Genomic DNA, 25,077 nt, shown 5'->3' on the forward strand with positions numbered 1-25,077 from the left:
AACTAGTCATTTACAATGGCTCCTAATTGCAAAAAGATTAAGAGAAAGGAAAAGAAAGGAAAGGAGGAAACAGAGAGAAAAAATAGGGTAACTATTAGGAACAACTTCCTAATGAGATCACTAGAATGGGACAGTCTCCCGTAGAAATATATGGAAGCTCCACTATTTGAAACATTGTAAACAGCACTAGATGATATATTATAGTGCGCATTCCTCTAGTGGCAGAGGAGGATAGCCTTGCTGAGCTAAGACATCTCTCCCATTTCTAATTTCTGTGAATCTATGCAAAGGAGGAATGTGAGTGCTGAAATGGGTTGAAATGAAATATTTTTGATGTTTTGTAGAAGAAGCTTTAGAGCAATGGTTCAGAAGCTGCAGCCTGCAGGCTGCCTGCAGCCTAATCAGCACAGAGCTGCAGCCTATGTGACGTTGGGAAGATTCAAAAGAGAAAGGCACACTCTCTGGGATTCCCCAAGTTTGCAAGCAGCCCCACTATTCTCCAGCAGGATAATACAGGGCAACTTTATGCTATCTGGAGATTTTCCCCTCTAGAGTCATCTCCCTTGGGTATTACAGAAGCGTGCAATCTAGGTCTATGCTGGAAACACCTGTATATTCCTTACACAAGTATTTAATTTCCAAAGAGGCCTGAACCCTGCCTCTTAGTGTTTATGTGCATACATTTCCACATCTGTGTATTCAAAGGGGTTTACTGATGCAAATTTGGGTATTAGTACATGTGTAGAGTTTCCAAAATCATAGGTGCAATTTTAAAAGCTGTTTTACAAAATTGCACCCACTATTACCCTGTCATTCTCCAGACTGAAATCCACCATTGGTACATCTCTAATTAGCCTACATATGATAATTAGAAAACAAGACTGAAAATTCAAGCTTTCAACTGGCAAATCCCTCCCTTGTAAAATTAAAATTCTGGAAACAACACAAATCCACAATATTTTAGAGAAATATAGTATTCGAGTATTTTTGGCAAATTGTACTCAGAAATAACTGTCGTATTAGAAAATGAATTCTAGTATCTAAAAAAGACAAACATTAATAAGATTTATGATTATAGGTGACTAGAATATTCTTATTATTTCTCAGAATTAGAAGAATAAGGATCACTTTTGCAAAATATATGATTCACTCCATGTCTATTTTATGTAGGTGTTCATACCTGAAAAACAATAAAGCAAAGTGTCTTTGCTGACTCTAACATATTTTTAATTAAACATTAGCATAAAATTAAATGAAACATTCCTCCCCTTTATCAGACTGCCACTTAATTTCTTATTCAAGCATTTTCCAATTCTCTTCTTGAAAATCTTAATTCCAAGTATTTTCCCTTCAGTGAAACAGAACTCTTACGTACTGGCAATCATTTCACAAGACAGAAGAACTGTTTTCTGCCAAATCTTGTTTTGAAAGAACAGACAATTGTCCTGATTTTGTGTGAACCTGTTTATATTCTACATGGTACAATTTTCCACAAAGAGAAAGAAAAGATATCTTAGTAAATCTTCTGTTGAGTGTGTTTACTTGGCTTGAAACTTAAGCTTTTTATTTAGGTCTAATAACCTCAGTCCCTTACTATTTAAAAAAGGTATTGGTGTTAGGGATGTAAAATCATGTTTAATTGGTTAACCATTTAAATGTATTGTTTAACCAGTTACCTGATTAAAGGCAAAGCGGGGGGAAGCCCTCCCCCAACCACCACTGGGCTGGAGTACTCACCCCCCTTCACCCTCCACCACCACCACAGGCAGGGACTGCTCCAGCTCAGCTAGAGCAACCCCTGCCTGTGAGGCACTTGGGCCCACCGCAGACAGAGGCTGATCCAGACATTGGAGCAGTTCCTGCCCATGCCAAGTGGGGTGCTACTTCAGCCCTTGCTGGTTAACCAGAACGAAGTAAGCATCATCCGTTTAAACTTTGACATCCCTAATTGGCACAACAAAGACCAACACATTGTACATAAATAAAGTAATGAAGTATTTTACCTATTTGGATGATAGAATTAAAAAATGAGACCATTCAAGATAAATCTAAGAACAATTGTCCTCTTAAGTCCTGTGCTCCCTTCCTGGAACTTCACCGTTCAGATATATTTTATACTCAATATATACATGGCTGGGAAGCTTCACACTTCTAAAATGTGGTATTCCATACTAGACAATGTGCAGAGTGCTTATATGAATTTTCCAATAATATATGACATTGTGCAAAAGAACACCAAAAATAAACAAGGACACATATGAAGATGTGTACCACCAGCCTTTGCTGTAGAGATACTGACTGCAGGTTGCTGGTAGCATGAACTACTTAGGCTTTTCTTTTGCCCAAAGGAAGTGGGATTCTTGTGCGGAGGCTATGAATTACATAGTGAGACCCACAGGCACACACATCCCAGAAAGCAGAGGAAAACAAACGAATGAGCAGTATCCACTACTCTCTCCATACAATACAGGCAGTCCCCGGGTTACATGGATCCGACTTACATCGGATCCCTACTTACAAACGGGGTGAGGCAACCCCACACTAGCTGCTTCCCCCCAGCAGACCAGGAAGACGTGAAGCTAGCGCCCCTTCCCCCCCCCCCCCCAACAGACCAGGGAGACGTGGAGCGGCTTTTCTCAGCAGACACCTCAGCTTGAGAATAAAGGACTGAGGGAAGTGATTTGTGGGAGAATAAAACTGAGCTCTGGAGAAATGTTTGGCTAGAGTTTCCCCTACAATATGTACCAGTTCCGACTTACATACAAATTCAACTTAAGAACAAACCTACAGTCCCTATCTTGTACGTAACCCAGGGACTGCCTGTATACAAAACTGGATAGGATGACCATATTTCCCTATGCTGAATAAAATTATTCCTATTCAAGTGAGTTCAATGCAATTAATCAGAACTATGTAGTACAAACATTCAAATTAACATCAAGTTGATTGAGACCCTGTTAAAAAGAAATACTGAGTAGCTGGAGTTTTTTTATTTACCTTATCTTTAAAGTTTGCATGTAGAGCGGTAGCACACACTCATACAGCGTATGTCTAGACTATACACTTCTTTCAAAAGAGATCATCTAGACAGGCACAGCTTTTTCAAAAAAGCAATCCACTTTTTCGAAAGAGAGCACCCAGGCAATCTGGATACTCTCCTTCGAAAAAGCCCTGTTTGCGGTCGAGAAAGCCTTGTTTCGATAGAGCTCTTTTGAAAAAAGGCATTCTTCCTCATAAAATGAGGTTTACCGCTGTTGAAAAAAACCACTGTGTTCTTTTGATTTCAAAAGACCATGACAGCAGTCTAGACGCAGATAACATTTTTTAGAAAAAAGGCCACTTTTTTAGAAAAAACTCTGTCATCTAGACATAGCCACATATACTCAAACATTTCTCTCACAGAAGGATGGAGTGGCTGGCTAACTTGACAAACTCTCCGAACTCAATGATCTGCATACTACATTCCTGGCTGGCCCCTGCCTCTCCTGGTACCCGGCACTGCATCTTTTTGAGGCAACATGTGGGGAGGCATGCAGGATCACAGATCCCAGATTTCTGTAAGGGCTAATACCAGAACATGGCTACTGTTATGTCGTGGGGAGTTTCAGAGTATAGGAAGAAATCAGTGGGAAGGCAGAGAGCTGGAGTAGGTGCAAGTGTCCATTTTATTGCATAGCACAGAACTCACCAGAAGAAGCCCAGACTAGCTGGGCTGACCCCAGTGACCTACTCAGTTACCATAACAACAAGATCTATATCTACAACCCAATATACAACAGCTACTAGCAGCCTTTCAGCACTGTGCAGAAGGGAAGGGACACTTGGCCTATGTCTTTGCAGAGATCATTTCTTTCCTCCTCCCCCTTTCCATCCTTCTCCTTTGTGACTAGAAGCAGCTTTCTAATTCCTACTCATTAAAGGCAGCTAACATCTCGAAGCTGCTGCTGATCATTGACATAACCCAGACACTTCCTGTCACCTGGCTACAGCATGGGCAGGAAGCAGTTAATTCCTAAATATGCCTTATGTATCAGGGCCCAGGGAACTTGAATGCAGTAGCTTCAGCCAACCTAGTCAGAAAATGGCTCAGAAGATGCCTAGTGGCCAGAACAGCCCTGGACTGCCTGGGGGCAAAATCTAGCACAGGGACAGTGAGTGAAGAATATGCTAAACACCAGCCATGGGGTGCTGCAGAGCTTATAGTACTGGGTCACAAACAGGTTGGAAATTGCTTCATCCCCACCACTCCTGAGCTTAGCTGAGGAGCAGAGAAACTTCCCTATGCTAGCATAATGCAGGTCTCTGGCACATGGAGAGCTTGGCTCCTCCTGGCCAGTATCCTGGGATAGAGGGACTGCAGCTGTCTGTGGCTGCCATCCCAGCCAGAGGCAGTGGAGGTTCAGGGTGGGGAAGGAGCCTGTCAGCCTGGCTGTTGGTGAGCTAAATGATCTGACCAGGAGATGATTTTCCACACAGTGCTCGGAGCAAGACACTCCCTGCTTGGAAGGGGATATGGAGGCACAGCAGGGCTGAGAAAGTGAGGAGGGTAAATGTAAAAGACCAATCGGTGGGCAGCAAGGGTAACAAATGTGCCTGTTCACACTCACCAGCCACTGGAACAAGCAGTCATTGCCAGCTGAAAACAGGGCTATAAGTGAGGGAAGCCTGCTGGCCAAGAGTAGGCATGCAGCAGAGACTGCACTAATGGATCAGTAGGGGGAGTGGCTGGCCTGGCACACTGAAGCTTTGCCCGACCATCACCAGCCTTGCACACCTACCCCATCGTCAGACACTGGACCCACACATCTCCCACTGGGGCAAATAAGGATCTGGCCAATAATAGGATCCACCAGTACAGGAGGGTGGGAGGGGAGAGACAGAAAATATGGGACAATTTACCCATTTTTAGGAAAAAGTAGGGACATCTGCAGGAGGACTTAAATCCGGGACTATCCCTTTAAAAACAGACCATCTGGTCACCCTAAAACTGGAGTATCACTGGTTATCCTAGCCAAATCAGTCTTCAATCCCTATATTATTATTTATTTGCCAAGTTCTGCATACTTGGCAATTCACCAGACACAAAAAATAGAATGGAAGAGTTTACAATATAAAAAGATCTTATAGACAATCAATGGGAGCTGGATTAGGCCCTAAAATTGGAGAAGCTAAACAGAAGGTAGTACTTTTGACCAGATATTCCTTTACGCCTTGTAAAAATGGAAAGTGAAAGACAGAAAAGGGGATGGAGCTGATATTGGCCAGGGTCGCATCTAAAAGAAAAGAAAAGATAGAATGCAACATTGTCATGTTCAATTCTCCCCTCCTCAGAAGGAAAGGGCTTTCAGTTTAACACACCCTTTTTTTTCTCTCCCCATCACTGCAAGAAGAAATGTAAGAGCCATCAAGCAGCTAAATCTCTCCTTCCCACATCCTGAAAAAGAGGAGATATAGTGAAAGGGTGGCAGCCTCACTCAGTCCCTCTCCTACTAAAATGAGTATAATCGGGGAGGCTTTGAAGGACCAATTCTTGCTTCCCTTTGCTGTATAATGATTTTTTTTCACTAGGAGGTCTTTGAGACTCATTGACATGAGATGTGAACATCTGATAAGAACATATACAAAAGGAAGGGAAAAGTAGTAAAAAATATTTGTTATCTGAGGGTATGTCTACACTACAACGTTAATTCGAACTAAGCTAATTCGAACTAACGGATCCAGACTAAACAACTAGTTCGAATTAGCGTTTTGCTAATTCGAACTAGCATGTCCACATTAAGTGGACCCTGAACCGGGCTTAAGGATGGCCGGAAGCAGTGCTGGCAGGGCATCAGAGGAGGACTTAGAGCGTGGAGATGCTGTCTCAGGCTAGCCGAGGGCTGTGCTTAAAGGGTCCCGACCCCCACCCCAGACAGACAGTTCTCAGGGGTGCCCCGCTTGCAAAGCAGTCCTGGCTTGGAGTGCCCTGACTACCCACACTGGGCACATCACAGCACTCAGCCATCATCCCGGCTGCACTTGCCGCAGACTGCCATCTGGGGAGAAGGGGCAATTGGGGGGCTGCAGGAGAGCTTCCACCCCCAGAAGCCCGCAGAGCCAGCCCAGTCCTCCCCAGCGGGGGCTCGTGCCCCATTCCTCCCTCACCTCCTTCCACTTAACCTTCCCTAGCCCCTCTTCTTGATGTACAAAATAAAGATAACGTGTCTTCCAAAATGGAATCTGTCTTTATTGAACAAAACTGGGGGAGACTGGGAAAAGGAGGTGGGAGAGGGGAAGAGAGAGGCTGGGAGAGTGGAGGGCAACTAAAATGATCAGGGGTTGGGAAGAGGTCCCTTATGAAGAGAGGCTAAAGAGACTGGGACTTTTCAGCTTAGAAAAGAGGAGACGGAGGGGGGACAGGATAGAGGTCTCTAAAAGCAGGAGTTGGGTGGAGAGGGTGCATACAGAAAAGTTCTTCATTAGTTCCCATAAAGAAGGACTAGAGGACACCAAAGGAAAGGAATGGGTAGCAGGCTTCAAACTAGTAACAGAAAGTTGTTCTTCACAAAGCAAAGAGTCAACCTGTGGAACTCCTTGCTGCAGGAGGCTGTGAAGGCTAGAACGGGAACAGAGTTTAAAGGGAAGTGAGATCAAGTCATGGAGGTTGGGTCCATGGAGTGCTATTAGCCAGGGATTAGGAGTGGTGTCCCTGCCCAAGGTTTGTGGAAGGCTGGAGAGGGATGGCACGAGACAAATGGCTTGGTCACTGTCTTCGGTCCATCCCCTCCAGGGTCCCTAGGGTTGGCCAGGCTGGCAGACAGGCTACTGGGCTAGATGGACCTTTGGTCTGACCCAGGACGGCCACTGTAAGCTCAGGGCTCAGGGTTGGGGGTCTCAGTGGACCCCCTTGATTCTCTTGCACACTTGCTCCTGGGTGGCCAGGCTGGCAGCTATCCTGCCCAAGTCGGCCACTTTCCTGTGCCTAGTGCGGAGATCGTGGACGAGGTCCACAATGTCCGCACTAGCCCACGCGGGTGCCCGCCTCTTGCGGTCCTGGGCAAGCTCCCGGGAGCCGCCAGCCTGGTCCCGGGAAGAGGGGGAGGGGTGGGGGGCATCGGGTGGGTGGCTCGATCCGTGCTAGGTGCAGGGTCTGCTGGCTGGGTGCTGGCAGGCTTGCACCTGGCACGGGCACCTTAGCCAGCCCGTGCCCCTTTAAGGTGTCCGGGGCCAGGAGGGGGGCAGTAGAGTTTCCCCGGTGTTGGCCAGAGTGGCCACCAGGAAAACCTGGGGAGGGCTAGCCTCCCACTAGTTCGAATTAAGGGGCTACACACCCCTTAATTCAAACTAGCTAGTTCGAACTAGGCTTAATCCTCGTCGAATGAGGATTACCTAGTTCGAACTAAGCGCTCCGTTAGTTCGAATTAAATTCGAACTAACGGAGCGCTAGTGTAGCGCCTATGAAAGTTAGTTCGAACTAACGTCCGTTAGTTTGAACTAACTTTGTAGCGTAGACATACCCTGACTTCTTAAAATGAACTATTTTTGGAGAAGGCACAAGAAATGCAGATAGAAAGATATGCCAAATACCACACTGTAAAAAGAGCTCTGACTAACAATAGCTCTACCTCTGCTATCACAGAGCAGAATCAATAAATAAACATAATGAAATCCATGACACATTATTACATTACTCTGTATTGCCTCTATTCATTTAAAAAAAAGATGAGCACATTTAAAATAATTCACAACATTTCAAATGCCTGTGAGTATTGCAGCTAACACTGATGTGTTAAGAGGTATTTGTGAAGTTCTTACGAGAGGACTTGATCTGACTTATATCACAGTTAAGATGGCAGTATGGGAAACCAGAACAATAACTACTTCACTCTAGCCTACTAGTATGGTTGTATCCAATATATTTGCACTGTTCACCAACTATATGTACTTACTAGAGCCACACTGTCAATAAAGACCACATTAAGAACTTTTTGAAAGAGTTTCCTGTCAATTAGACTGTAGACGCCTTCTATCATTCTAGTTTTTCCTGTCAGTTTAATATACTGGATCACATTAACAGCACTGGCTTGTCAATAATGTAGATATGAATCCTATTAATGGAGTTATGCTGCCAATATAATCAGCTTCCTATTTATTGAGCTCCCCAGTATTTAGAAAAGCTGTAAAATGGGATTATAAGGTTATGCTGTATACAACTGTCTCTACACTGTATAAAATACTTCACGATTTTGATCTCACTAGCTGAAAAAAACCCACCCGTCTAATCGTTTTCTTTCCATCACATGAACGTCGGATATCAGAACAGCATACCATCACTGAGAGGACATTAAACCATGCTCACTTATCACAACATGTTTCCTGCTTGTTTTAAGTAACCCTGTAATTTTACAAGACACTCTACCTGTGTGCCACACATGTAAGAGAAATGCTAGAAGATGTATGCGTGCTATCCTCCCTCCATGATAGCATCTATGCCAGGAAAAATACAAGGAAGGCTATGAAACTACACAAGCTTTAGGAATAAATACCTGAAGTGATCCATAATTTCAGTGCTTATTTAGCCTCTGTATCATGCTGTATATTCTTAGTGTAATTGGAGCTTGTAAGTATAATTTTAGTGTAACATGGACCCCTGGAAATAATTAATAAGAGGTAGTAGTTCGTGCATAAAATAACAGTAAAAAGTTCAGCAAGCCTCCTATTTAACAGAAGCCTTAATGAAGTTGAACATTAGTTGCTTTTAACCACATTCAGGATTAAATAACTAATTTGCTTGGATTAACAGAATATACAACAGACCATTAAAACTACACTGTTTTTCTTTTTAAAAAATGCAAAAAAATAACTGCATTAAAATGAACTGGGCACTGCTCTTATCAAATTAACTCTGACTTGAAAATATGGATTTAAAAACTATAGTCCAAAATGACAATTAAAGGTCAATGAATCAAGTTTCCAATTATATTTTCTGGTAGCAGATGGGTGCAATGAAACCTAATGATTGAATTTGAAATGCTTTAGTGCATCTTTTATCTATGGCTCTCACCATGTTGAATCTACCTTAGCATTCTTAACAAGATGTTATGTTTACTACAATTAACTGACTCAACTACAATTAAATGACTAGATTGTATCGCCACCATCTTATCACTGTATCAGCTTACTCTGGAACAGTGAATCACAACAAAAAGAGATAATACATCTTTGATATCAACTTTGATACCTATGACATCCTGATTTGCTTATTAAATGTTAACACTGAAAGTTAAACCAATTAAAATTACATACAAACTAACAAAAGCAAGGATATTAAAAGTTAAAAAATACAGTCTAATTCTCCGTTATTATTATGTATTATTATTATTATTATTGTTGTTGTTATCATTAAGATAATTATCCTATTAATTATATTTGCATAATTTAAAAAATATTCCTCTCCCTCTGATTCAAACCCTGCACTGAAATTATGAAAACAATCATTTTATCTTCTTACAGTTTTCTATCATGCAAACTGGTTTTACAATGTTTGTGAATGCTAAGCATTTTATTTCTAATTTTGAACCAAATCTCAAAGTTCTTACTCAAATTTCCACTCAAGTAAGTATTCAGAATTTCTCCTATTCTTTCTGCTACTTCTTTCCTTTCTCTAAGAGCACTGAAACATGTTTTCTAGGGAAGGAAATCTATAAAGTAACAGTAATATGGTAGGAAGGTAGATCAGAACGTGTCTTTTTATTGATATACTATCCTGAACTCACAATACACTGATGGGAGAAAAACAGACATTACACACCTTAATACACAGTTTATACAGTCTGGGGCTGTTCCTTTTCCCTCTAAAGACAATGGCAAAATTCACATCCAAAGCCCACAGAAATAAACTGATCCCCCCACCAACCCCTGGCTTCAATGTGCTTTATATCAGCTCTTTAGTTCTGCTGAAAGAAAACTGAGTCTTTACAGAGGGATTTATTTCCCCACATACATATACACTGAATACTGTAGAAAGCTGCAAAGGTGCAGGAAAAATATTACAGGTTGAACCTCTCCAGTCTAGCACCCCGGGACCAAACCAGAGAATTTTCCAAACCACAGGAGGTCAATATTGTGTAGCAGTATTATCGACACTTCCAATGCTTATTGGGCTGTTAGAGGACATTTGGGGTAAATTAGAACTAAATAACAGCACAGAACACTGAGAGCTAGGATTGGGGGCTGTAAACAAACTTTAGGGGACTGTGGAGAACTTGGCCACACCCATGAAAAGTGGACATTAGACTAACTAAAATAATTCTGAATGACAGCTATTTCCAGACTAGAGCGTTCTGGACTAGAGAGGTTCAACCTGTACTGTCAGCTCCTAACAAGTGAAATCATGGATGAAGGAACTCCTGTACAGTATGTTCTACCTCCTCTTACACACTTGCAGATGCCCTTTCACACAGACTTGACTGTGGTTTAGTGGGTTTTTGAGGGTGATGATAGAGAATGGTGGCTGATGCAGAGAGCAGACCCTGTCTACTCCAAACATATCATATTGCTAAATGTAAAGCTGCACAGGTGTTGGTTTTCTGAATCCATGCTTTTGTCTGCAGGGGAAATTTATGATATAGTACAATTTTAGCGCTATACTATTAAGGGTAGAGGATGAAAATAAGCAGGGCATTGGGCCTGCCTGTTAGTGTGGTATTTATGAAGTAAAGAGAGGCATATCTGCATTTTCCCACAGTTCTTTGGGTTGCTTCTTCTTTTGAAGTTAGTGTCCTTCAACTACTTCTGGTATTTTAAGAGTTATAAAAGAGCTTTCAGAATATTTTCCCTCTAGAGGATTTTTTCATAGCCAGCCTTTCATTTTATTTAATCCTTCACTGAAAACCATAAAACCTACCTTTATTTATGTCCTTAAATATTAGAATCATTACAGAAATTTATCTTCACATGAGTACTTTGTAAAATATAAGGTTTGAATCCAATGAACCATTATTATAGTAGTGGTGGTTAAAAAAGGTGTTTCACCATCTATGCCTGCCCAGAGAAGTATGACCTTCATCTATGGATGCAGATCTTCCCACAATGTTACATGCCTTTATCATTTCAAGGTTAACATATTCAGTGCATTCTACACAGAGTTACATATAAAATTGGAAGTAGTGAAGAAAGTGGAAACTAGCTTGATAAGTGAATATGTTTATACATAAGATATGACACCTTTGTTCTGGAAGCTGCACTGGTTTTCTGTGAGCTTCCATAGGTTTTAAGGTGATAGATTTGACCCGTAAAACCCTAAATAACTTTTACCTCAGATTGCAATACACAGTTGTGGACATGTGAAGCTAGAACCTCTTGGTAAAGTAGAGAGAGATCATTATCTGTAATGAACCTGGAATTCTGGAATGCCTCTTTTCCCCATTCCAAAATAGCATGGATTTTTGTGAACTTTCAGGACAGAACTGCTGGACCCCTTTTTTCACTGGGGGTTGGAAGATTAATATAAAAGCCAATATATGTGACTGTTAATATTTGATTATGAGCAGTTGCTTGGTAGGAGGGTAGGTTGACTGAATTGCTGGTTTGATTTTATAATATTATTTAAATGGCAAGGCATTCAGAGTCAGAGTATGAATGTTTTAATCATTTGCTAATAAATAAATTGATATTGTGGTGTGATGCATAAACCTATTTTTTCCTATGGATTTTCAGTTAAATGGGCTGTAAAGGCTCTAAGGAAGCCATTCCAACCTTTCTGTGTTTGTGACAATGTCCAAGTCAGAAAAATGCCCACAAAACCACAGTTAAGAGTAGTGAAACTAACAATTCTTCTTTAAAATCCAAAATCACAACAGCAATAATAAAAAAATAAAATCACACATGCATGTGAAGAAAATGGACATTTTAGGGTTCCTTAAATTTCTCTCCCTGAATATTCACAACTCACTAATCCATAACACAGGCCAATGCTGCTCCCTGCAGGTAGACTCATGAGCCCATGTGCAGCCCACTGACTTCAACCGGGGCTCAATCTGAAGGCAAGAGTTAATTTGAACAAAGTAATTTACAGACTATGAGCCTAAGCACCTAATCTTGAAAACATCTAGGCAAACAAATAACTTTACTCAAGTAAGTAAAGTTCATTAAGACTATTCAGGTGAGTAACTTGGATGTTTTATGAGCTGACCCTGGTGGCACCATTCTAAAAGACTATGATAGTCTGTATGCCATTGTGGACAAAAAATAGATCCTATCTGAAAACAACATTTTCTGCAATCCTAAAGGCAACAGCTCACACTCTATTCCATCAATGTTACTATATGACCCTAAGAATAATTCAGCTATTGTACTAAAGCTAACACTTTTTTAAGTTTTGTTAAAATCTGATCAGGAATAAAATAATAACCTATATCCCAATCCTGTTTCTATCGTAGTGAACTCTACTAGCAAAACTCCTATATGTTTCCCATGCAAGCAGAATCAGGCTTTCACTCCTTGCCTGAGGTCTTATATGTCAAGTTTCGATCTGGAGAGGATTTTTGGCAGTGCTATAGAGCCTTATTTCTAGAGATTTACAATGGAAGTGCTGACATAACTTTAACCACAACATTACAACAAATACCAATATAATAAGTATACTTAACCAAATCACTAGTAACCCTAAAAAATCACAAAGAACAGACAAACCCTGGCAGGAATTAATCTGCCATTTTCACATATCTGCCGAAGGGAGGTATTGTAATTGCAAAAATTTGCTCTTAGACTGCTGAGACTCATAGTAATTATGTTTCTTTTTTTAATAGAAATAGCCACAGGTGGTAACAAATTGGGTTTTGAGATGGGGAACTGGGCATGTATTCTAACCCAAATTACTATGTAATTGTCTTGATTATAAAATACTGTAGAAAACCTATTGCTTAAAATTTAAATCAAAACAAAAAGTCTCCTTTAAATGTAGTCTCTCCTCCCCTTGCTACTCAGCATGGGAACCCATTACTTCATTTATTGGTATCAGCAAGACTAACACAACTGCAAGCAATCCATAATATATCTTTGCCAATACCAGCCAAAATTCCTACAGCTTGCATTTGTTTAACTGTAGCATTTTTCTCTTGTTTTAACTTTATTCAAGGATAAACAGTAGCTTTATGGAGCAGGTCAAGATCTGGAAAGCTAGCCACTAATTATTAGGATTTGTGCTGAAGATGTTGGTCTATAATTTTTAAATGAGCTGAACTTAAAAGTTCTATCCAAGGCTCTGGAAGTCAGAAACACAAAGGCATTTAAAATTACTTACTTTACTTCTCAAGAAATCTTTATTTCAGGACAGACACATTATTGTGTTAATGAGATGTACACTGTGGAGAAAGCTTCATATTTACTGGTGGTCAATGAATAAAAATAAAACAAATCCATCCAGTTAGTTTTATCACTATCCAATATTCTAGTCTGCCAGGACTGAAAAGACATTACAGGTGGCTTAAACAGATAGAACACATTTACGGACTTACACAAAAAGAGGACTATAATTCAAAAGAAACATCATAAAACATTTTGTTTTCCCATTTTCCTACTACATAGTTGACTTTTTTCCTTGAAGCTAAGGGGATGCAAATTACTGTGTGTTTTTTAATACCAGGTGTTTTTAATACCTAATGCTGTCAATAAAACTGATTGTGTGATGATCATTTCACATTCCACATGATTTATACCTCCTCTTCATCATCATTCTCATTACTGAAGGCTGATAGTTGAATACACAATTTTAAGCAGTTGTGTAATTACAGCTATGCTAGGGATGGACGAATACTGGCTGGTGGGCCAAATCCGGTCTGCCAGGTTTAGCCCCTGCACGGCCGTGTTTACCTGCAGAGAATCCCAGTCAATGGGAGCTGCAGTCATCCATTAGTGCAGACGTGCCAGTATACATAGCAGCAGCGGCCCACCGGAGCTAACCCCAGTGAACCGCCACTGTTTTATTGCCCATCCTGAACTATGCGATAGAAAGGGAGGCCCTTCCTTTATTACACTTTTGCCCCAGGAAAACATGACAATAGAATTTGCCTCTAAACCTGATGTTTTCTTCTTTGTTGCAATAGAGTACAGACTGACAACATCTTCTCTAGGGCTGTTTAGCAGTCCTTTATAGATCATGTAATACCTCTCCCTTCCCACACACAAACAACATTAAAGGTGCATTATTAACTAACATTCTTTTCCATTCAAACTATAGATTTCAGAAACACATTGCATGCTCTTCTCCACCACACAAACGCTTGAAGTGTGGCCTAGATATTGAAACAGTTTCTAAGGTTCCCTTGATTGCCATTTTTTAAAGCTTTTAAATCTAGTACTTCCAAAGCACTCTAAATTCCACTATATTCTTATTGTCATTTGATCCAGTGGAATGATGAAGAGATCAGTAAAGAACACACTGGGTACTTTACAGCTGTGGCTGTATAATCTTGCTCATGATCATCAAAGCAGGATTGTTTTTATGATCTTCAAATCAGCATATCAAATTACACAAGTGTATGCAAAACAGCAAAAACTATCAAATATTCAGTCACTAGGATTATCTCAATGGAGTATTACAGTATGCAGTATGCAGTTTGAGGGAAAGTGAACTGAACAGCTTTTGTAGCTTAGATTCAGTTTTGGGAGATACCACAGAAAGGGATGCTGATAAAAAAAATTACGCATTTTCTATATATTTACACATGAGCAACTTCTCTCACATAGCGATCCCATTTAATTCAGTGGATCCCATTTAATTCACATGTGTTAAAATACTTCCTTGAATAAGTATTTTCTGAATCCGGCCTTTTAACCTGTAATACTACTACAGTTGTTTGTATCTAATTAGATTAGTTTTCACATTTTTTGAGTTAATCAGATTAAGCACCCACTCCTAATTCACTAACTTCATGAAAAAAAAATCAAAATTTTGTGAAAGTAGAATCAGAGCCCAAGTGTTGAATTTGGGGTGCAGTAAGAAAACTATTTTGTTCTTTTACAGTATTTTAGCAAACAAATCACAACAATAAAAGACCACTTAACAATCTTTGTGTTTTAGAATTTTATGGCAATTCTCTTCTAAATTAAATGACCTTTGGAGTTTTATGCAATTAAACTTCTGGCAGTTCTGACAGTTCCTAATGCAATTTTATGTACTCTTGCTCAGTTTTTATTGAATTGTAGCCACAACAGTTCTATCCATAAGTGGTTGCTTAGCAATCAGTAATGATCCAGGCAGAAATATAGTAAGTAAAGATATTGACTGACATGCTCTGTGTTTCAGTCACGATGTTCATTAAAAACAAAAAAAAGCACCACAAATGAAAGTTGAAAACAAAATATATGAATAAAAGACTAAATATTATTGTCTTTCGGAACAAATTATTAATTTAAAAACTACAAATTGTGATTAACATGTCAGTTATGTATAAAGTTTCTTAGCTATTATTAAAAATACATTAAAATCCTTCAAAATTTTGATGAAGCCATTATTTACCTTTTGTTTTTAATTCAATTGTCAAGTATGTTCTGAATGGTTTTAAAAACAGTATATATCTACAAAGCAAGCAAGAGTTTATAGCTTTGAAGACTTGAAATTGATTTTTAATGCACCAGCTTTCAAACACTACAAAGGCTGCTCTTCACTGATAAAGACAGTAAACAAGAAATAGTCCTTTAAATGTTCCCTTTAATGTTTTTCTTTAATTAAAAATCAATCTGAAACATTGCAAGTTTTTAAAACTGTTTAAGATTTTTGACACACAATGTGTTCAAAATAAAATGGAAACTCACAATTTGTTACTTTTGTTTACTTGTGCTATTTTACATTTTATTTGCTCTGCAAACATTGGTAAGCAAGAAATAAACACATATACAAGTAGTTTATTATTGAACACAGCTATTTTTATTGAACAGAAATATAATAAAAATATGATAAAATAAAACTAGATGTTATAAAGCTACTGAAGCAAAATGCTTTTTAATATCTTAAAATTATTTTAATGTATTCCTTTCTTCTAATCAGACCAAAGCCTATTTATGTAGATTAGTTACATCTAGAGTCTCATTTATCCAACCTGTATTTATCCTTTGATCACAAAGCTTGTTAACTTAAATGGTCTTTTATTGTTATGATTCGTTTTCCCATAATTATGCAGTTTAACTGCCTGATTTTTTTGAATAAATATATGCAAACGCGCCAATCATATTCAGCAGTGTTATGCTGGATGCTCAATGAACTGTAAGAGTCATTTCAATACAATAAAACTGTCTGGAAGTGTTCCAGGGCAAGGACTGCAGATACCAGTAATCATAGTGTCACTAGGACTAGAACAAGCAAATGTAAGTGTGTCATACATATACCAATACATTGTCTGAAACACTGTCTGAAACTAATTTCACATGTCTAACACTGAAAAAAACTTACAATGAATCGATAAGACATGCCATCCAGACCTCTTAGCTGAATTTCTGCACATATATCTTCTAATAATTCTCTCTTTTTTACACTTAGAATTCTGCAGTCCCATGCATTGAACACTGTAGCAGAATCAGAGAACAAGTCAACATTGATGTCATTAAAGTCTTTTTTCTTAGGTAATCAGAGAACATCTTTACCACAATAAATTGACAATACATCAGCATTGGACTGATTAACTTTAGAGTTGAAAAAAAGAAATGTCCTCCAACCAAAACTAAGTGAAGATGAACTGATTTTTATACTGTCCTCTGCAAAGGCAGCAAACACTAACTGGTTGAAGCAATTCAGAAATAGAAATAGATGGTTACATTGTAACCTTAATAAAACGTGAACCCTATATTGCAACCTCTTAGATTTATCTATGACATGTATTAGTGTTTGCAAAGGCTATATAAAGTACTGCCTAATAGCCTAATTAAAGGCATATATGTACAAATGTGCTCTTTCTGACTATAGTGCTTAATAGTGATTATTTTATACAAACTGCTTAATATTATCAGAATGTGATGTGCAGTACTAAGTCACATAATTTAAGAACTATCAGTAAGCCAAACCTACTCGTTTCTCCCTCTTCTGCACTAGAAAATGATACTTTCCCCAGAAAAAAAATGTTGGCAGACTCTCCATGAAGCATTTTCATGTATATGTGAGTCTTCATTTCCATGAGAGGCAGTTTTCATGCATTCCCTATTCTTTGGTATCCTCTCATCACTAATTTTACTACCTCTGTACAATGTAAGGACTGATATGACTGAAAATATGAAGTCCTCAAGTTACTTTCTGGGGAAAAATGTATGTTCAAAGTATATTCTTCTGACCTCCTGACACCAAAATACAGCTTCTGTACTAGCAAAGGTAAAGAGAATCTGTGTTTCTACTCTGGTCAACAAATCATTGTTTAAGTTCCTTTCACAGAAATTCTTAACTGTTGCAAAATATTGGTAGAGCCAGTGTTTTTCCTTTCATCTAATATAGACTTACACTCCTCAAGCTTGAAGAGTTTGTTGCCTCCAAAAACAACACTGCTAGAGGTATGTGTAAAAGTTTCTGACAAGTGAAACAGACTGGCATAGATTTTTGTAGTACCACCTGAAAGGGGTTTGGTGCAACATTTTTTACTTTTGCAACAAAATTATTGGAAAGAGATGTTTAGTGCCACTTTTTAAAAAATATCAAAGTGGAAAAGTGCACAGTGTCTAAAAATTAACAGAGAATGGGAGAAAGAATGGCTGCAAAGAGAAACAGGTGCTTTTTCACGTGTAAAAAACTCTAAAGAACTGATTTATGGTCCACTTTTGCAGTCTTTAATCAGGTAAAACTCCATTCATTTTCATTATTTTTTGCCTGAGTAACAACTGCAAAATTGAGTCTATATGTGAATATCTATAGGTGAGATCTGCAAATACTTTAAATTTATATAGTGACAGTTTATTACAGAACTATACTGGCCACATTTAACAATAATAGTATATTGTATACATGGATTAAAATAAATGCAAATATTTGTTTTGATCATATAAATGCAAAAATATGCTTTATGAATAATTCAAAGAGAGTCTTGGATTTCTTACCTTTTTAGTATTATAATTATCAATTATTAATATGTTAGTATGTTATTTCCAACTCTAAATATAAATGTGGACTTCAAATTATATTTAAAAAGTTCATTAGGAAAATTCTTCATTTGGAAAAGATTCTGCACCATTGTACACAGGCTGTTCCCATTTTATACATATATAGGTAACTTTTCCCATCTCCTATGACAGATGATTTTTATGTTTGAGTTCTAAATAAATTACCAGATTCTGGCACCTTTATTCATATTCCATAGGTACCTTAGCAGGAGGATTTATCTGGCATCACTGAAGTCAATGGGAGTTTTGCTATTGACTAAAATGGGAACTAGATCAGGCTCTTGGTGTGAAATTTGATGGAATTCAGTAGGATTGTTTACAGAATAAGACAATACTTAGTGCAACAGTGGCAGAATCTGGGCCCAAGTTATTGCTAAATCAAAAGGTAACTCGTTTAAGGGCTCAGTTGTACAAATCTTATTCATGATAGCAATCACTTATGCATCTGAATACTCCTACTGAAATTAGACAATTCATGAAAGTGGTCCCTAAAATGAGTATAGTTTCAATAACTGTGCAGCATGTAACAGTCAATAGTTTTACCCAAATAAGGACCGCAAGAGCCAACTGTTATTAGTCACTTTAACTTCACTAATATTTGTCAGCCTTTATATGTCTTTCCTAATAGAAAATATATCATACTGCGTCCTTGATGTTCTTTACCAACTAGTTAACTAGGATTTTTATTTTGAAAACACTGTTGTTTTTCCATAGTCCCAACATCTATATATCCTCCTCATGACTCTTACTTTCTCTCTCTGTCTGCTATTTTGTATTGTTTAGCTCTGTAATGTTGGAATATGGGCCTTAGAATGATCTCACTGCATAAATCAGGCATAACTACAGTGAAATAAATGGAGTAACCCAGCTGTAAAATGTACAAGGAAGGAAGATCAGAATCAGGACTACAAGGTCTATAACAAACATGTAACAAAGAAGGGATGCCTGATCCTGAAGTCACTACCCAGATTAGAAAATCCCAGTGGATACTACTATCGGATATGGTCACAAGATCAGGCCCTAAAGTGCATGTATTTTATGAGAGTGTAATGTTCAAACAGAGTAGCTTAGCTGTTGGGCACAAAGTAAATATTTACTGTACTGAAAATATAAAGAAAACATGTATTCCTGAACTACTTCTTACACAAGCAATGCTTGCATTGAATTCAATGCACAATGAAAAATAGACCTAGAAGCTATCAGAGAATACTAGAACTGGAAGGGACCCCAAGAGGTCATCAAGTCCAGAAATGTGCATTGGGTAATTATACCAATGTAATATATATTTTAAAATCTCAAACATTTCATAGAACTATTTTGCATTAGATCTAATCTAGCCATACACATTATAAAAATTATGATACTTCTCAGCTAGATAGCTCTGGCATGAGATCAGATATTAATCTAGTCATTTTTTATTTGGTCTTAGAAAATACTACATGCTTAACCGCTCTAGATCGGCATTCTCAGGACTTAACCGATGCTGAACCAGAAAATTTGTTGAACTACCAAGGTCAATATTGTCTAGCAGTATTATCAACGCTTCCACAGCTTACGGTGCTCTTAAAAGACATTTAGGAGTAAATTAGAGCTAAATAACAGCACAGAACACAGAGCCAGGATTGGTGTCTGTAAACAAACTTTATGGGACCACAGGAAACTTAGCCACACCCAATGTTTTTTGTGTGTGATGGTACTGCCCAGAACGGCATACTGTCACCTATTTTCTCAGCCCACAGAAAAGGAATAGGATTTCCCCCACGCATACCGGCACCTGATTTCCTGGGGTGGCTCAGCTCCTGTTGGAAGCCTGCTCAGGATGGGTGGGGTGGGGTGAGAGGGTTTCCAGCTCCCAGCACAGCACTGTGGCTCTTAAAGGGCCCCCAGCGCTTTTTTTTTTCTTTTTTGCTCAACAAATTTTCTCCAGAGCGCCGGCACCTTTATTCTTATAAAAAAAGCACTTGCCACACCCATAATAAGAGGACACCCGTCTAACTAAAATCATTTTGGGCCAAAGACGTTGCCACACTAGAAAGTGCCATACTAGAGAGGTTCGTCTTATATTGGTAAATCCAAATGTCAGGGAAATATAATGTCTAAACCTATAAGCCTGCAACAGTGCAGAACTTCCTCTGACTTCTCCCACATACTCTCAATACAGGTTCTAAACTTTAACTATGTTAGAAAAATCAGCTTCTGAACCTGAAAACTATTCCCCCTTGAAAAGAATGTAAAAACCAAACATAATGTGAGCCTTTTGAGATTGGAGTTCTGCATGCAGTGAATAAATGTAATTTGTTTTTTTAATTATTTCAGTTCTCCTGATATTGCACTGTCAGCATGTTTCCTTCTGCAACAATGCGCTGTGAAGTTCCTTAAAGCAAACAATGGAACAATCGTATATTTGAAGATATAACAACATGAATATAGCTCACGGGTTTTTTCTCCCTTGAAGTCTGTATCTTCTCAGATACTACTAGACACCTGGTGATGATGTTGCACTGGGACTTGACAATAATCTGTTGACACATCGTAAACATCAGGTGCCTGGAAGTATTAAGAATGATCTGCAGTTTATCCTAAAATGTTATAGGATTGTCTACTTCAGCAACTGTAACAATTCCCAGCTTGATTCTTTCTTGTAAAATGGTCTTTTTCTTTTCTTCTTCTTCTTCTTCCTCTTTTTGTCTGTACAATAAATTCTGTGACCACAGTTTCCCCATTCTGTCTCACTTGATATATTTACAAATCTCTCCATACTGCATCACAAGTATAATAATAAATATTCTCTATGATCATCAACACTCCTTGCATATGTAGATAGTTTTCTGTACTACTGTCATGTCACTTTAAAGAACCTATTTCTGCGGGTTTCCCTTTATACATCCACTCTTTCATCTACTGGAAACTTGAAGAAAAAGAAATTGTGGCTTGTTTGCCAGCCATACTGTTTGCCTGTTTCCTGCTAGCATGAATTGCTTACACACTTAACTACAGAAGTTTTTGATAGGGCTGAACATGAACATATGTACTTGTAGAATACCAAGAAAAATCCCGTCTGTTACACAATGAAGGGCTTGGATGGAAGTTTGAGCTAATATGTCCATGAAATGTATACCTTTTGTCCTCTATATGAACCATTTACAATTTTGGTTTTGTAAATAAATTGTGTTTTTATAAACACCTGCCATCGCATGTATGTCTAAATAGATTTAAGCTAAATTATTCTTTAAAACCATTATTCCTTTAGGATAGATACAATGTGCTGGCAGACTTGTTAAATAACTGTGTAAGATGTATTTGTGTAGAGTAGGTGTCCTAACTATGCCTGGTAAAATAATAGTCTCTATATGTCATCCTATCAACTAATTAATCTATAGAATATAAATGGCCTGATTTTCAGAGTTGCTGAACACCTGCAACTCTTAAAGAAATCAATTGGGGCTGAGTTCTCAGTGCCCTGCATAGCCATCCAACATTTTACATGTACCTAATACAGGAAATTTAAAGATTTGCATTATGATTGTACAAAATCCCACTAATTCACTCTAGCTACTTATTCTCCTATCGCAAACTACTGAAATTTACTCACAAATTAGTGAGCAAATGGACAGTTAAAACATAAAACTAAAGCATTGCAGAATGTGTTTAATTTGGGAAAAGACTGTACCACCTCATTCAAACTGAGCAGTATTTACTTAGCAGCTATTCTTATTGGGCCAGGTTCTAATTAACCATAGCCACACTATAAGTATCAATTTTTTCCAGGTATCCATTACATTGGATGGATCTACAAGTGAGATAAGATGCTATGCACATGAATAAAGATATTACATTTGATTCTGACCTATTGACTTCAGTCTGGGAGGAAATCCACAATAAAAAGGTAAGAATGGGAAAATCTGGCCCTTAATGATTAGACAGCTGTAATATTGATTTAATTATTTATAATATTTGTTAGTGTACTAGTTAATATTATGTAATGTAGTGCATTTTTAAATATACAAAATCTGAGCAGAACCTCACTAGAGAGCTGTCATGAAATCCTTTCTGAGAAACAGAAAGAGAGCTGTTTGATTGTGTAAGTGAGAAAGTAAGAGATTAATATTGTTCCATTATACATATATATGAAAAAACTAAACTGAATATTCACTGGAGAAAATACTTACAAAATAGCTTAGCTTTCACCTGGCAATGAGCAAATTCTGCATTTTTCATTAGTTAATGAAAATGGACAATAACCCAGATATTTGGAGACTCTCTTCTTTTTACTGGTTTCCTCTTTTGCTTCCTCAGCATAGGTTATTTACCTAGAAGTAGGTTTTATATCAGTGAATTAGGATCCATTGGATCCAGATAGAAAGCCTGATCCTGAACTCATGAAAAACTTCCACTGACTCCAACGAGAGCTTTAATGAGTCCAGAATCAGACACAAAGAAGCATGTACTTTCTGATCTTAAATGCAGAGTTGATATATAATACCTAATTTGAAAATGGGAAGAGAAAGAAAGCAAGATAATATAAAATTCCATTTTTGTGGCATGTAAGTTCTGTATCTAACTGTGGTGGAGACATGCATTTTCCCCCCACGTAGTTCTGCTAACGCAAACCCCTGATACTGTAAATGTGGGCATATTCAGAACAGGGTGCCACAACTAAGTTAAAACAAATATGCTGTTTATGTTTATGTAGTGAGTAATTAATTTAAGTCCACTTGTGACCTAAACTAAATTTGATACAGCTTTCCATAAATGAGTGTTTTTAACCCACTAGCCGTACCACCATGCTCCAAAACAATGTGTACAGATATTCAGGAAAACAGAAAGTTACATATTAGGTATTAGGGTTCATGCTATCAGGAATTAGGGTTAAGATTTTCCACAGTCATCACAACAAAACTTTCACAGAAACCACAACACACACCTTTTTTAAGGGAGGAAATTTCTCTTTCAGTTTTATATTAATCTCAAGAAGAATCATGATTGATATTATACAGTGAACACTGCAAAAAGGAATATTTATGACTGGGATTTTTTACACTACAGTTGAATCTTTACTATTCAGTAGCATTAATACATGTATTAACTGCTTTATATAGCTATTACATGATTGCAAGAGAATATAATTTTCTGTTTTAGTAATTATTACACTCATCACTTGGGAGAAAATAGTTCTGTATTCTGACCACTTCACTTTACAGTAAAAGAAATTACATAACTTAAACAAGAACCACTGAAAGTTATTTGTCTTTCAAAATAGGAATTATAAACAAAATTATTTTTGGTGTTGCCCTAAACTAATAATCTTCCTGAAGTGTCACTTTTTGTTAAACTCCATTTCATATTTTAAAGAATACTCAGCCACCTAATTGATAGCAACACAAATTCATGTTAAGTAGAAAATGAATTCCTTTCTGTTACACAACTCAATAGTTGGATGAAAAATAGTTCACAGTGACCTTGGACACAAGGCATTTTTCTGAAGTTATTAAAACATACAACCAGAATGGATCAATTATTGGCTACCTCTCTTGAGACTATTAGATGCCACTGAAAACTAGTAAATTTAGTGTTCACAAAACTGCATCATTTGAAGTCTCAAATGCATTATGAATTTCCTTTTGATATATCAAGTGTCTACAGTGAAACTTTTTCTCATTAGTTGGTAACACAAAATGAGTCTGTGTCACTTTTGATACAGTCAGCTCATTCCGATATGACTCAAAACAGCATATTAGGAGAACCACAGGCCAAAACAGATATGACACTTCAGATATATTTAATAATCATTACGCAGAGCCTGCGTTCAATGAAAACTTTTAAAGTCGCTTTGGAGCATACCTGTAACATTTGAACATTAAGCCATAGTAATCAAAGAATACTTTAAATTAGATCAATTAGGGCCAGATTCTTCTTTCAGTTTCATGGTACAAACACACTTCTTCTGAATACTCCTTCTATGTTTGAACTTTAAACTACACACAACCTACTAAGTTGTTCTTGTAATTAAATATTGAACTCAATCCATGGTCCCAAATTCTGTCATCATAAAAGTTAATGGGGTGATGGGTGATACTGAAGGCAGAATGTGGCCCACTACTCTATTTTTTTAAATGAGCTTTGATTTAAAAAAAAAACCAGCATGTAAGTCTTTCATTATAAAGCAATAATCAATACTGATTCAGGCTACTGGAAATCTGTTGTTACACAATAGGATTTGAGTTTTGTTAACCCTGTGGGGGGGGGGGGGGGGGAGGAAGTATACCATACATTTTAATCTAGTTAAGACAACTTTCCAAGACTGAAAGTTGTATTGTTTTAAGGGAAGAAAAATAATTAATGGGGCCTCAAATTATACTGTTCTGTGTCAAAGATAAAAATATATGCATATATGTTCTAAAAAAAAGAAATTAAAAAAATAAAAAGCATACATCTTGGAAATAGCTCATATTACATACAGGATTGGAAGGCTATATACACTATTGTAACAGATTTCCTCAGAGGGGAAATATGTGTCCTTATTGTGTACATTTTCTGCCATGTCCTGTTGGTTACAGCAGCAGACATAACTTCTTCAAATATCCCCACCCCATCTGTACCCCAAACAAAAGTACAGTGAAACCTGTGGAAGAGACCACCTTTATTAATTGTTTGCAGTGCTGTAGCCATGTTGGTCCCAGGTTATGAGAGAGACAAGGTGGGTGAGTTTGCCATTCCCGGACTTGAAGAGGAGTTCTGTGTAGCTTGAAGGACTGTCTTCTTCACCCACAGAAGCTGGTCCAATGTGTACCTCACCATCCTGGTCTCTCTCACCTTTATTAGGCAATTTCCATTTTAGGAGACTACCCCCAAAGTTTTAGGCTCAACTGTGTTCTCACGTACACCAACGTTACCCTAGTGGTGATTCCATTAATGTCAGTGGAATAACTTTTGATTTACACTGGAGACACCAGCATGAGA

General features: G+C 38.0%; 1 protein-coding gene across 7 annotated transcripts in view; it reads right to left on the bottom strand.

The window, feature by feature from the left end:
* The window catches only part of PCDH17 (protocadherin 17), a 117,578-nt gene that overhangs the window by 87,269 nt on the left and 5,232 nt on the right, over positions 1–25,077 (bottom strand). The gene's annotated exons all lie outside the window — the stretch shown is intronic.

This window comes from Pelodiscus sinensis, chromosome 1 (genome assembly GCF_052426305.1).
Source record: "Pelodiscus sinensis isolate ZL-2025 chromosome 1, ASM5242630v1, whole genome shotgun sequence".
Lineage (NCBI taxonomy): Eukaryota > Metazoa > Chordata > Testudines > Trionychidae > Pelodiscus > Pelodiscus sinensis.